The following is a 13,589-nucleotide window of genomic DNA, read 5'->3' as shown; positions in this document are numbered from 1 at the left end:
AGACTTATTTTTAAGCTTTGTACTCTGAAATTTTCCTGCTGCCACCTTCTTTGTGAAGCCAGTTTTTCAATAGACACAATATTCCGGGGGGGGGGGGCAACAACATGGAGCCAATCAAACCAAGCTGACACATCTGGTCCTCCAAGAGAAATCGAGATTGGAGGGAGAAGAGCCATTCTCAACTGGCGAAACAGTGAAGTTCCCTTGTCCTTATTTTGTGTAAGCAAAATAAATAATCTGAGTTAACTCATCAAATTATTTTTGATGAGTGCTTGGCTCACAGGAAAACTGATTCTGTTTTATGGAATGAAGTGTTACCTGATTTTAAAATTAAAAATGAAGCCAATTAGGATTGTTAAATTACACTGTCATAATTCTGTTCTTTGATAGCAGAAATAAATAAACCTTTAAATAAAAACAATGGAATTTTGCATGGGCACCCTTACACTAAAAAATTCATCATACATCTGAAATTCAAATTTCATTGGTCATTTTGCATTTTTATCTACTAAATCTGGTGATCCTAATTGAGGAGCCAGAGAAGGGTTTGAGCTAAGGCTTGCATGAGGCTGTTGATTCAACTCAACTCCAGCACCTCATATGTCTGAAATCTGGGCAATGAAAACAGATGACCATTATAATGAGCCCAGCCTTGCCAGCTACTGGGTTTCTTTAGAGTTCTCTAGAAAGACTGAATTTCATTGTGGAGCGTCAATGTTAAGTGTGCTGTTTTAATGTCTTAATGCTTTTGGCACAGCCATCCTTTGTCACTGTGGTAACTCAATTGGAGCCATAGAATTCAATTAACCAAATGCTTCCTTCCCCTGAGCAGGGCTCAGCAGTCCAGCTCCCCAGGGCCTGCTAACGTCAGCCCGAGCCTGCATAGAAATACAGACGGAAATTAAGAAACAGGAATCCCAAGTAGGCCAGCTCATTGCCTGCTCGAGCCCCTATCCTTCCTTCATGGCCGAGGGGTCATAGGGCTGGGCCTCAGGAAGGCACACGGCCCTGGGCTTCCTGGACAGCTGTGAAGAAGGATCTCGGCACCTTCACAGCCAGGACCCTGGGGGAGCTATTATGAGCACACCCAAGAGCAAACTCTCTCATCAATTCTCACTCTCAGCAGGAAGGAGTCTACTGGGAACACCCGAACTCTTCAAAGGAGTGATTCAGGTGACCTGATTTTGGCCTCTGGTTCCTCTCTTCTCCAGCCCCCATACCTTTCCCAATCAAGAAGGAGATGGATTTTGGACCCTGTTCACCCTGGAAGGTGCCAGAGCATCCAGAATCTTCTCCTGTAAGAAGCTTCCATCTTAACGGTAGCCACCAATAACCCCTTCCTCAGAATTCTTGCCGACAGTGTGTCTGATGACAAAAGGTCCGACATCTGTAGTCAAGGGGGCAGATAAAGAATGTCCACGTGCCCTGCCCTTTTCAATGTTTTATTCACTCAAATCACTTAATACGATTTCACTCTATAGGTTCTTAATCAGGGAAATGACATGGCCCTGCAGGAAATGCTAGGCACTGCAGTAGAATAATCAATTCACAGCAAACAATTCTAGATTAAGCCTAAGCACTGCAAACACACACAATCATGACAGGCTCATGACAGACTTTCCCTCTGCGTGCTAAGCTCAAGTGTCAGATCAGAAGCCTCAGCCTTAGGCTCTGAGTCCAGCAGATGCACACTCACTCAGACCGAGGTGATCAGATCAGAAACCAAGGCAGGCTTCTCCTGGGGTGGAGCTGACGGCTGGCTGAGGAGGTGGTCATAGGGAGAGGTCCTTTTCTCACCAGAGTCAAGAGGCTGCTGTAGAGTTTGAGAGTGGTGAGGAAGATGCAGAGGATCAGGTAGATGAGAAGAGTTGAGATGTCAGTCCAGGTCCTCATCAGGCTTGTGTGCATCAATGTCAGCTGGCTGAATGTTCATTTGCTCCTTCATTTATACCAAATTTTGGGGCTTTTGACCCCCCTTTCAATCCCTAGAAGCTGCCACCAGGTGACATCTTTTACCCTGGGGTTAGCGCATCTGGTCCGGTGGTCCCACCCTGATCTTTTTGCCTTTCCCCCTGATGGGGTGAGACTAGCATGCCAGAGGCTTTACTCTGAGTTTGTCAGGGTGGGGAGAAGTGACTTGTTTGGGCCTGAGGGTCACACTGGAGGGCTCTGTAGGTGTGCCTGGTGAGACTGCAGGTTTCAAACTGGAGTTTAAAATGGAGTTGCTTAGACTCAGGCCTCAGGCCATCCTTACACAGTGGTGGCAGCTGCCATCCACTGTAGGAGGCCTCCACAGCCCTGTGTGTGCTGCCCTGTCTCTCAGAACATGACAGAGCTGCTGCGCAGGTCAGCCATGGAGAGCCACCGTGGCCATCCAAGCACCCTCTTCATGGGGCTCTGTGCCCTGTGCTAGTTCTCCTTTGCTGGGGCTCACACAGCCTCTGCCCAGCTGGCTTTTACTGAACCAAGCCCTGCTCACACATCAGCCCTCCAAAACGTGATGCTGGACCCAGCCCCAGGCTGTTACTCGGGGTTGGTGTTTTTTTTTTTCCTTTAAAAATATTAAACATTTTAACAATATTAAAAAATTTTAATTGACACAAAATTCTAGGTATTTATGGGGGACATTTGTAACATTTCAATACACATATACAACGTGTAACGATGAGATTCGTCACCTCAGACATTTATCATTTCTTTGTGTTGGGAACATGCCCCATCCTATCTGCTAGCTGTTTTGAAATATACAACTGGTTGTTGTTGCCCAGTTACCTTTCTGTGCTTCAGAGTAGGAGAAGTTATCTCTCCTCCCCGACTGCACCTGTGCCTGCTGACGTCCTCCTCCCCAACTCGCCCTGCCTCAGTGTCTGAGATCTGCCACCCTCAGCACGTGCTCCCCACCTCTGTCCTCATACTGTGGGGGCCCGCTCGAGGCCAGCAAGTGTGACCTACACTGCCCTGGCAGGGTGCAGGGTAGCACTAAGTATAGAAGAGATGCACAGTAATGTTGTAAACTGGTTTAAAAACGTAACTCCAACACTGCAGAAAGGTACAAAGCAACAAGTAGATAAAGGTTCCTGTCAGTCCTGAGTCCCATCCACCTGTAAGAGCAGAGCATCTTGCACATCCTGACGTGTGACTGCCAGGCAGCATGTATGTGCCAGCACCGGGTGGGCTGGACCTGCTACTCCATGTGCCATCTTTTTTGCCCTAGCATTGATTTCCCAAAACTTTCCATGTAGCGTGTATAGATTTACTTCATTCTTTTTGTCAACTTCATAATATACCATAAAAGAAGTCTAGAAGAGTGTATGTAAGCAAGGCTGCATTCATGAAGATCTAAATTTCTTCTCTTGCTGTTTTAAACAATGCCGTAAGGATATTCTACCTTTTTATGTGCACGTTTGTGTTCTTGTGGGGGGAGAGTTACTGGAAAAATTTCCAGAAATGAAATTGCTAGAATATAAAAAGAGGCATTTAGAACTTGTCAAATATTCTCCAACAAGGGGGCAGCAAATAAGCTCTGATCCATAAGCGTATGAGTCTCTTTTTAGAAAGTCTTACCACTACAGCATATAATTTTTACCAGTCTGAAAAATACAATTTGTTGTTCTGACTGGCCCTAATTTGAGTGAAGTTGTATTTTTAAAAATATTTATTCTTAAGTTTTAGGTGAATACAACATCTTTATTTCACATTTATGTGGTGCTGAGAATCTAAACTTTGTGCATGCTGGGAGAGCACACTACCACTGAGCCACAGCCCCAGGCCCCTGAAGTTGTATTTTTTAAAAAACATTTTTATTGGTCATCTGTTTTTCTTTTCAGGGAAACTATTTAGTTAAAGTATCCCCTGCCCATTTTTCCTATTTAGTTATTTTTCTCTTTCATATTGTTTTGAGAAAGTTTTAGATTTTAGGTAAATTAGCCTGTTTTTATATTTATGGTAATTTCCCCCATTGTTCAATTTTATTTACTATTCCTTCTTATTTATTATTTATTTATATTTGTCACCCCAAAAAAGTTTTAAGTTTAGTAGATAAATTTATCCATCTTTTCCCAGCTTCTGAGTACATATTCTTTTTAAAAAGAAATGAATAAATGAAAGAATACACAAGCTGTTCCAGCACTCATTATTTGTACCATGTTTGGATTTTATATGCTCTTGTATTGTTATTGTTATTTTACGTATGACGATTTTACTTCCTCATCTGAAGCCAAAGCAGGCATTGTGATTTGTACTTTAGGCCTAAGGAGAGGAGCACTGAGCTGAGGAAAAGGACTTTTCTCCCCCTTTGTTTCACCTTGAAAAATGTTTGTCATTGAATGAAGCAGCATATGAACACACTGTTGTCATCAGTTCAAACATAGCCACATATAATGAAAACCTGAAGCTCCCCGAAGAAATTACTGACAGTGGAATCTCTCTCTCTCTCTCTCTCTCACACACACACACACACACACACACAGAGAGAGAGAGAGAGAGAGAGAGAGAGAGTCGTAGTGTTATCATACTTAAAATACCATTATCAATGGCTATTTTTAAAAATTTTAATTTTTACATATTAAATTTGACTTGGAAAAGGTTCTTTTTTTATTTTTTATTTTTATTTTATTTTTTCTTTTTTTTTATTGGTTGTTCACAACATTACAAAGCTCTTGACATATCATATTTCATACATTAGATTGAAGTGGGTTATGAACCCCCAATTTTACCCCAAATGCAGATTGCAGAATCACGTCAGTTACACATCCACAATTTTACATAATGCTCTATTAGTAATTGTTGTATTCTGCTACCTTTCCTATCCCCTACTATCCCCCCTCCCCTCCCCTCCCATCTTCTCTCTCTACCCCATCTACTGTAATTCATTTCTCTCCTTGTTTATTTTCCCATTCCCCTCACAACCTCTTATATGTAATTTTGTATAGCAATGAGGGTCTCCCTTCATTTCCATGCAATTTCCCTTTTCTCTCCCTTTCCCTCCCATCTCATGTCTCTATTTAATGTTAATCTTTTCTTCCTACTCTTCCTCCCTGCTCTGTTCATAGTTGCTCTCATTATATCAAATAAGACATTTGGTATTTGTTTTTTAGGGATTGGCTAGCTTCACTAAGCATAATCTGCTCTAGTGCCATCCATTTCCCTGCAAATTCTATGATTTTGTCATTTTTTATTGCTGCATAGTACTCCATTGTGTATAGATGCCACATTTTTTTTATCCATTCATCTATTGAAGGGCATCTGGGTTGGTTCCACAGTCTAGCTATTGTGAATTGTGCTGCTATGAACATCGATGTGGCAGTATCCCTGTAGCATGCTCTTTTAAGGTCTTCAGGGAATAGTCCGAGAAGGACAATAGCAGGGTCAAATGGTGGTTCCATTCCCATCTTTCCCAGGAATCTCCAAACTGCTTTCCAAATTGGCCGCACCAATTTGCAGTCCCACCAGCAATGTACAAGTGTACCCTTTTCTCCACATCCTCGCCAGCACTTGTTGTTGTTTGACTTCATAGTGGCTGCCAATCTTACTGGAGTGAGATGGTATCTTAGGGTGGTTTTGATTTGCATTTCTCTGACTGCTAGAGATGGTGAGCATTTTTTCATGTACTTGTTGATTGATTGTATATCCTCCTCTGAGAAGTGTCTGTTCAGGTCCTTGGCCCATTTGTTGATTGGGTTATTTGTTATCTTATTGTCTAATTTTTTGAGTTCTTTGTATACTCTGGATATTAGGGCTCTATCTGAAGTGTGAGGAGTAAAAATTTGTTCCCAGGATGTAGGCTCCCTATTTACCTCTCTTATTGTTTCTCTTGCTGAGAAAAAACTTTTTAGTTTAAGTAAGTCCCATTTGTTGATTCTTGTTATTAACTCTTGTGCTATGGGTGTCCTATTAAGGAATTTGGAGCCTGACCCCACAATATGTAGATCAGAGCCAACTTTTTCTTCTATCAGACGCAGAGTCTCTGATTTGATATCAAGCTCCTTGATCCATTTTGAGTTAACTTTTGTGCATGGCCAGAGAAAGGGATTCAGTTTCATTTTGTTGCATATGGATTTCCAGTTTTCCCAACACCATTTGTTGAAGATGCTATCCTTCCTCCATTGCATGCTTTTAGCCCCTTTATCAAATATAAGATAGTTGTAACTTTGTGGGTTGGTTTCTGTGTCCTCTATTCTATACCATTGGTCCACCCGCCTGTTCTGGTACCAGTACCATGCTGTTTTTGTCACTATTGCTCTGTAATATAGTTTGAAATCTGGTATCGCTATACCGCCTGATTCACACTTCCTGTTTAGAATTGCTTTTGCTATTCTGGGTCTTTTATTTTTCCATATGAATTTCATGATTGCTTTATCTATTTCTACAAGAAATGCCGTTGGGATTTTGATTGGTATTGCATTAAACCTATAGAGAACTTTTGGTAATATCGCCATTTTGATGATGTTAGTAGAAATACACAGGTCTACTTCCCTGTTTCTAATAGAAGTGGTGTTTTTCAGGGGGATTCAGATTGATGGTTTTCAGACTGTGGTCCATGAACACCTAGGGAAATCCAGGCACCTTTAGGGCATCCTCAAGGTCAGTCGAAATGCTGACCTTTGCAGTGATGGTGCGGAGCAAGGGAGTGCAATCTGCTGGGCCTCTGCACTGCCCTGGTGGTCACTGTGGTCCTCATCACCAGGCACTAGCAGTGGCAATTTTAAAGAGCCATTTTCACTTAAGAATGTCTTGGTGAAGCAGTGGAAATTACCACTGTATGAAATCTCAGTGTGGTCGTCTCTTCACCGGTCTGCATGAGCAACTGGAAAATGATCAAAAGCCCTCTTGATGTGTGTTGAGATGCTGTGCTTATCTGGAGAAGGGCTTTCATCTGATGGGGTTGCAAGCCTGATGAGCTGCCTTCCTCCTGGAGCATCATTTTTTTCTTGCAAAGGACAACTGACAAACGGGCGATGATCTTCCTGGACTTGGACGTTTGGCTAACATTTCTGCAGGAATCAACCAAGCAAACCTGGCACTTCAAGGAAAGTGACTGGCAGCATTTGTTGCCAATGATTCAATTCTGGTTTTCAACAAAACATTAGAATTTAGAAAATGTGTATCTGTCACCTTCAGTGTGATAACCTCCCAGCACCTAAAGATTTATTTGCTGTGCATATAGATTTTTTTGTTGTGGTGGTGCTGCTGGGGAGGGGACACAGGGCCTCGAACATATTAGGCAAATGCTCTACCACTGAGCTACACCTCCAGCCCACTGTGGGTAAAGATTAATAAGTGATTTTTAATATATAATGACACTAGTCAATATTTGGAAGTTCTGTATAATGCAGTGAACTAATATTTTCCAAATAACAAAAGTGTTATGTTACAAATTCATGCATAGATAAAAGAGTACAAGACAGACAGAACAATGGATTTTAATGTAACAGAGTATAAAAAAATCTGATATGAATTCAGATTCCACATCATAAATACAATTAAGAAACTACCACTTATGTAGTGTTATCATATTATGTGTTATGTAACAGTAAAGTAGAACATCCAGTGATCTGAAAAAGACTATTAAGATATTCCTCTCTAAAAGCTGCACACATCTGTGAGGCCAGCTCACCTTTAACCACTGCAACCTAACCATCAGACCCTGGCTGGGCTGAAGCAGGAGCTGGAATGAGAATCTAGCTGTAAATGTAAAATGCTGCTGCTCTTCTCATGAAACCATTTTTGTTTGAAAAAAAAATACAATTGTTTTCCATGGAAGTATACTTTTTATAATTAACATGTAATGAGTAATGAATGCATGTCTAAAAACTTTTGTCAGTCTTAATTTCAAATATAGTAAGTATTGATAGATACAATTCACATAATTAAAAGCTCTTTGAGGTCTTCGATAACTTTTAAGAACATAAAAATACACCAAGACCAAAGAGTTTGGAAACTGTTTCTATAGCTCTTTGACCTGGAGGCCAGTTGTTACTTGACTTTGCCTTGGCCAGAACAGACAGCTTAAGCGTCATTCAAAGAGCAAAGGTCCCTGCATTATCTGCACACACACACACACACACACACACACACACACCCTACTTTCTTATCCTAGGAAACTTGATACACAGGTATGTTAAAATTAAGTATAAATTTGAATCAACACAATAAAGACAAAAGAGAATCAAATGACAGAATTTATAATGCCCATTTAGGAAACTCTGTAGTCCTGTTTTTGTTTGATTTTTTTCCTTATTTTTTATTGGTGCCTGATAGTTGCACACAATGGTGGGAATCATTGTTCCATGTTTGCACATGCACACAGTATATATGTGTAAAATATGATTTGGCCAATATTATCCCCCAGCGTTTCTCCTGTCTCTCCTCTTTCCCCTCCATCCCTGGTCCCTTTCCTCTACTCTACAGCTCTCCCTTTGATTTTCATGGGATCTACCCAACCTTTCTTTTCCTTTTGCTTCTGTAGAGAAGCCTTGTTTTATAAACACAGAGATCTCCAGTGTTTTCTAGAAAAATGTCTTTTGTTGCCTTGCTACTCAGGATTGTGGCCCATGGACCCAGTGTCTTGGCATCTTCTACAGCTTGTTAGAGATTCAAAATCATGGTTCCTCCTTCCAGACTAAGTCAGAGTATACATTCTAAGAAGATTCTGAATGTGTTAGTCAGTTTTCTGTCACTGTGACAAAATACCTAAGGTGAATAACTCATAAGGAGGAAAAGTTCATTTAGACTCACAATTTCAGAGATTTCAGTCCGTGGTTGCTTGGCCCCACTGCCTTGGGGCCTGTGGCAAGGCAGAACATCATGGTGGGAGTGCATGGAGGGCAAAGCTATCCACTTCATGGCACCAGGAAGCAAGCGGGGGGCGGGGGGGGAGGGAGAGGAGGCACCAGGGTCCCCACACCCCCTTCCAGGGCAGTTCCGGTGATTTAACTACCTTCCACCAGGCTCCGCCTCCTAAAAGTCTTACCACCTCCCAATGGTGCTGCAGGCTGGTAACAAAGCCTACACCACCTGGACCTTCAGGGGACACTTCAGATCCACAGCGTGACACTGGGGTGAATTTTATTCACATTGAAGATTGTGAAGCCTGCTATTGTTCGAGAATTTACAGTCTGGAGTCTAAAATTCAAAAGTGGGGGCTGGGGATGTGGCTCAAGTGGCAGCATGCTTGCCTGGCATGTGCGGGGCGCTGGGTTCGATCCTCAGCACCACATAAAAATAAAATAAAGATGTTGTGTCCACCGAAAACTAAAAAAAAAATAAATATTAAAAAATTCTCTCTTAAAAAAATAAATAAAAAATAAAATAAAATTCAAAAGGACTTTTAATTTCCAGAATGGTTGGCGTTCTACTGAAAGGAAGGAAAACATATGGATAAAGGAAGTGAAACATATGTTTCATAAAAGCACTCAAGCGATATTAAGACAGCAAGGAACCACCATACCAGAGAAGTAAGTCTGAATTAAAGATGCCCTGAGGTAATTTGCTAAAGCCAGAAAACTAAAACCCAAGTCTGACAGATTTTCTCTAAGAGAAATGCAGAATTAAGATCTGGAAATGGAAAGCTCCTGGGTCAGGAACTCTGAAGCCTGGAACATAGTAATGTCTCAAGTGTCTGGAAAAAAACAAATGCAAATCCTCTTCCAGGAAGGTATTTTTATCCTGGGTAGCAAGTTATTCCTACAAGTAATTTTTAAATATAGTGACCAGAATTGTCATAGGTACTCAGACACTCAAGGAAACTCATTTCTCTGAGCAAGAACTAGACTATGAGATGCCGAGTAGATAAAAGTCAGACTTGAAAATCTGTTCAGACAGTAGGAATCAAAAGTCATATAGAAAATTAAAAATTAATAGAGCATGTAAAGATCATAAAACAAAGTCTCTCAATGGAGATAAAATTAGGTCTCCAAGACCTAAATTCCAAAAGATACACTTCAAGTAGAAAGAAGATAATCCCAAAGTTAATACAATAATTGAAATTAAAACTAAAAAGATGGGTTTCATAGCAGATTTCACATAGCAAAAGAGATATTAGTGAATCGTAAGATAGGTTAGAAGAAATATCCCAGAGTGCAGCAAGGAAATACAAAGAGGTGGAAATTCAGGTGAAAGGGCAAGAGACATGGAGTGGAAAAGTCGAGTAAATATGTGATTGGGAATCTAGAAAGAGGAGAGAAAGACAATGTGGCAGAAGTGATAGTGGCTAAGAATTTCCTGGGGCCAATAAAAGACACCAATCTACAAATTAAAGAATCACAGGGAATCCATGCTGTGTAAGTAAAACGACATCTACACCCAGACATGTCACTGTGAAACTTCAGATAAACCACCAAAAAGTGATGATCTCAGAAGTAGCTAGAGAGAAAATTCACCTGTGTGAAGCAGGACTGAAAGCTGATGTCTCAAAGCAATGATAGAAGCCAGAAGATAGTGGAATCCAATCTCCTGAGAATAATTGCCAACTTAGACTTCTACACTGCACAAATGTCTCTTAAGAATAAAAGCAAAACAGGGGCTGGGATTGTGGCTTAGTGTAGAGTGATTGCCTATAGCATGCACGAGGCACTGGGTTCCATTCTCAGCACCACATAAATGCAAAATAAAGATATTGTGTCCACCTATAACTAAAAAATAAATATTAAAAAAAGAATAAAAGCAAAATAAAGATAACTTCAAATGAGTACTATTGAGAGACTTTGTCACACAAAGACCTAAATTCGAAAAAATATATTTCAAGTTGAAAAATAATCCCAAAGATAATCCTTGTTGGAGGAACTAAGAAATTGGTTTGGGCTGGGGATGTGGCTCAAGCGGTAGCGTGCTCGCCTGGCATGCGTGCGGCCCGGGTTCGATCCTCAGCACCACATACCAACAAAGATGTTGTGTCCGCCGAGAACTAAAAAAATAAATATTAAAAAAAAAAAGAGAAATTGGTTAATGTGTGAATAAAATTAAATGAACTCTGACCAAAATAAGCAATGATAATAATGTCCCTTATAATTTAAAAAACAAAATATATGACAACAAATATCTGGTAAGAGAAAAATAAATGGAGTTAAAGGGAGGGAAGAAGGCAAAAATATTGATTAACATTAGACTTTGTTAGGCTAAGAAAGTACCTTGTAATTTAAAAGGTAAACTCTAAATAGATTCAAACAGGATATATAACTTCCAAATAAATAGTAAAACATAATCTTAAGGAAAATATGAGAGGAAAAAAAACACCATAAAATATGCAAGACAGTTAGGAAGTATAAAATATGATGGTAAATTTAAAAAAACACCTTTTATTATAGAAAATTTAAATAAAGTATAAAATTAAATAGAATGGTACATGAACATTATGCATCTATCATCTTAACACTCACTAACCTACTTTCATACAGATGGCCCATTTTTTCCTCTGACAGTTTAAAACAATCCCAGGATATCACTTCATTTTATTAATAAATATTTCGGTATCTTTATCAGATAAGGACTTTTAAAGCATAGTACCCATATACCATTATTACAAAATAGTGTATTTAGACTGAACATATCAGAAATTATGTTAAATGTAAATGGAGTAAATAATCTTGTTAATGGCAAAGATTTTGAGACTGGATAAAAACAAAGTCCAACTCTGTGCTATTTACATCTAAAACATAAAGATTCAGAAATGTTGAAAGTAGATAATGAAAAAATAGATATTAGGCAAGTATTAACCAGAAGAAACTGTGTATAGACAGTGAGAGGAAAAGATGTTTGTATACATTATAGAAAAATGTCAGGCAAAGTTGTTATACCAACAGCTTCCCCTCCTCAGGGGCCAATTCTTCCTGATCCCAGTGGGTTGGGAGGAAATCCCCGGCACACATCTCAACTCCACTCACAAATGAGGCCCAGGCCTTAAGAAGCCAACAGGCTGGCCAGGGACCCTCCTCCCTGCTGGCGAGGGATGAGCCCCTTCCACACCCTGCGTGCTCTTCCAGGCCTGGGAAGAAGTAAGTGTGGGAGTTTCTGGGAAGGAGAAGAGGCCTCAAAAATCTGGTGAGAAAATGGGCTTCTGGGTCCTGTCACAGGTAGAGCTTGGCGTCACTAACAGTGAGGCAAGCAGCGGAGACATGTTTCCAGTGTCCCTAAGAAATGACAGCAAGGGAGAGACGGGTGTGTGCCCTCCTGGTGTGAGTGCCCTGTGAGTGCTCGTGCGTGGGGTCTTTCCTGGTCAAGTCCAGGGGCAGGAGGCAGTGTGAGGAGGGGGAGCTCAGACCTGAGTACAGTCTGGTTCTGTGGACACATGGACTCTGGCCCCGACGCCCTGAGGCAACTCGGGACACTGCGTTTCAGGAGGCTCTCACAAAGCAGTGGAGTCACACTGCTCACTTCAGCAGACAGAAAGGGATCCTGCGAAGGAAGCACCACCCACAGCAGGGCAGGGGGTTGGACTGTCCAGAACCCTAGCAGGACAGTGCTGTGGCTTCCTGGCTAACCCCTGCAGTCCTGCCTGCCTGCCTCCTGGGGCTGAACAAAGGAGCCGGGATGCTGAGGTCACCACGTCCTGAGTTGAAATTTGGCCTCACACGCACACAGACAGAAACATGGGCACACACAGACCTGGGTCACACACACACACAGACACACACACACACACACACACACACACACACTGTCTCTCTCTCTCTGTCTCTTTCTCTTTCTCTCTCTTTCTCTGCCTCCCACTTGGGATTCAGCCACATAGATGTACAGACCTGAGGCTAAGGTTGTGGCTCAGTGGTGGAGTGCTTGCCTAGCACGCGTGAGGTCCTGGGTTCCAGCCTCAGCACCATATAAACTAACTAACTAACTAACTAACTAACTAACTAACTAAAGGTATTGTGTCCATCTACAGCTAAAAAAAATACATTAAAAAATATACAGTGCTCTCTTGGGCAGCACATATACTAAAATTGGAACGATACAGAAAAGATTAGCAAGGCCCCTGTGCAAGGATGACAGGCAAATCCGTGAAGCATTCCATGGAAACACACACACACACACACACACACACACACACACACACACCCCTTTTAGTGTTATTCCCCTCCCCCACCAAGAGTTGAGTTTTTGTCACCTAAAACACCCAGAGACACGTACACATACTCTGCTATTCCACAAGCTGCCCTTCCCTGCTTGATTGTGGTGACCAGCTGGGAATGACAGGAGTGGAGGTGGCAGGGAGGCCCAGGCTTGGACCTGTCCTGCCAGGATCAGTGACAGGAAGCACCACACACTTGGGGAAAAAGCCGACTCCACACTGTAGCTGGCAGCCTCGCTGTCCCTAATGGAGCAGGCGTATGGAATAGACCATGCTTGTTTTTTCTAAAAAGTACTGCAGTAAAATCTCTCGCGCGTGGAAGCTGTAATCAGTCCAGCTCACCCCGCTTCGTGTCCTGGGTGTGGTGTGGAAGGGCAGCCAGTGCTATGGGAACTCAGGCTGGAGCTGAGCAGGATGGACTTCTGACCTAGATTTGATGTGCTGTCCACCCTGTGGGCCTAGGTCTCCTCTCCTGTAAAGCGGGGATACTGATGTCAACCCCATTCATGAAGGGTGGTGCCTAGAACAC

The sequence above is a fragment of the Spermophilus citellus genome (assembly GCF_964194105.1).
Source record: "Spermophilus citellus genome assembly, chromosome: 13".
In the NCBI taxonomy this organism is placed as follows: Eukaryota; Metazoa; Chordata; class Mammalia; order Rodentia; family Sciuridae; genus Spermophilus; species Spermophilus citellus.
Note: the sequence above shows the minus strand (reverse complement) of the source record.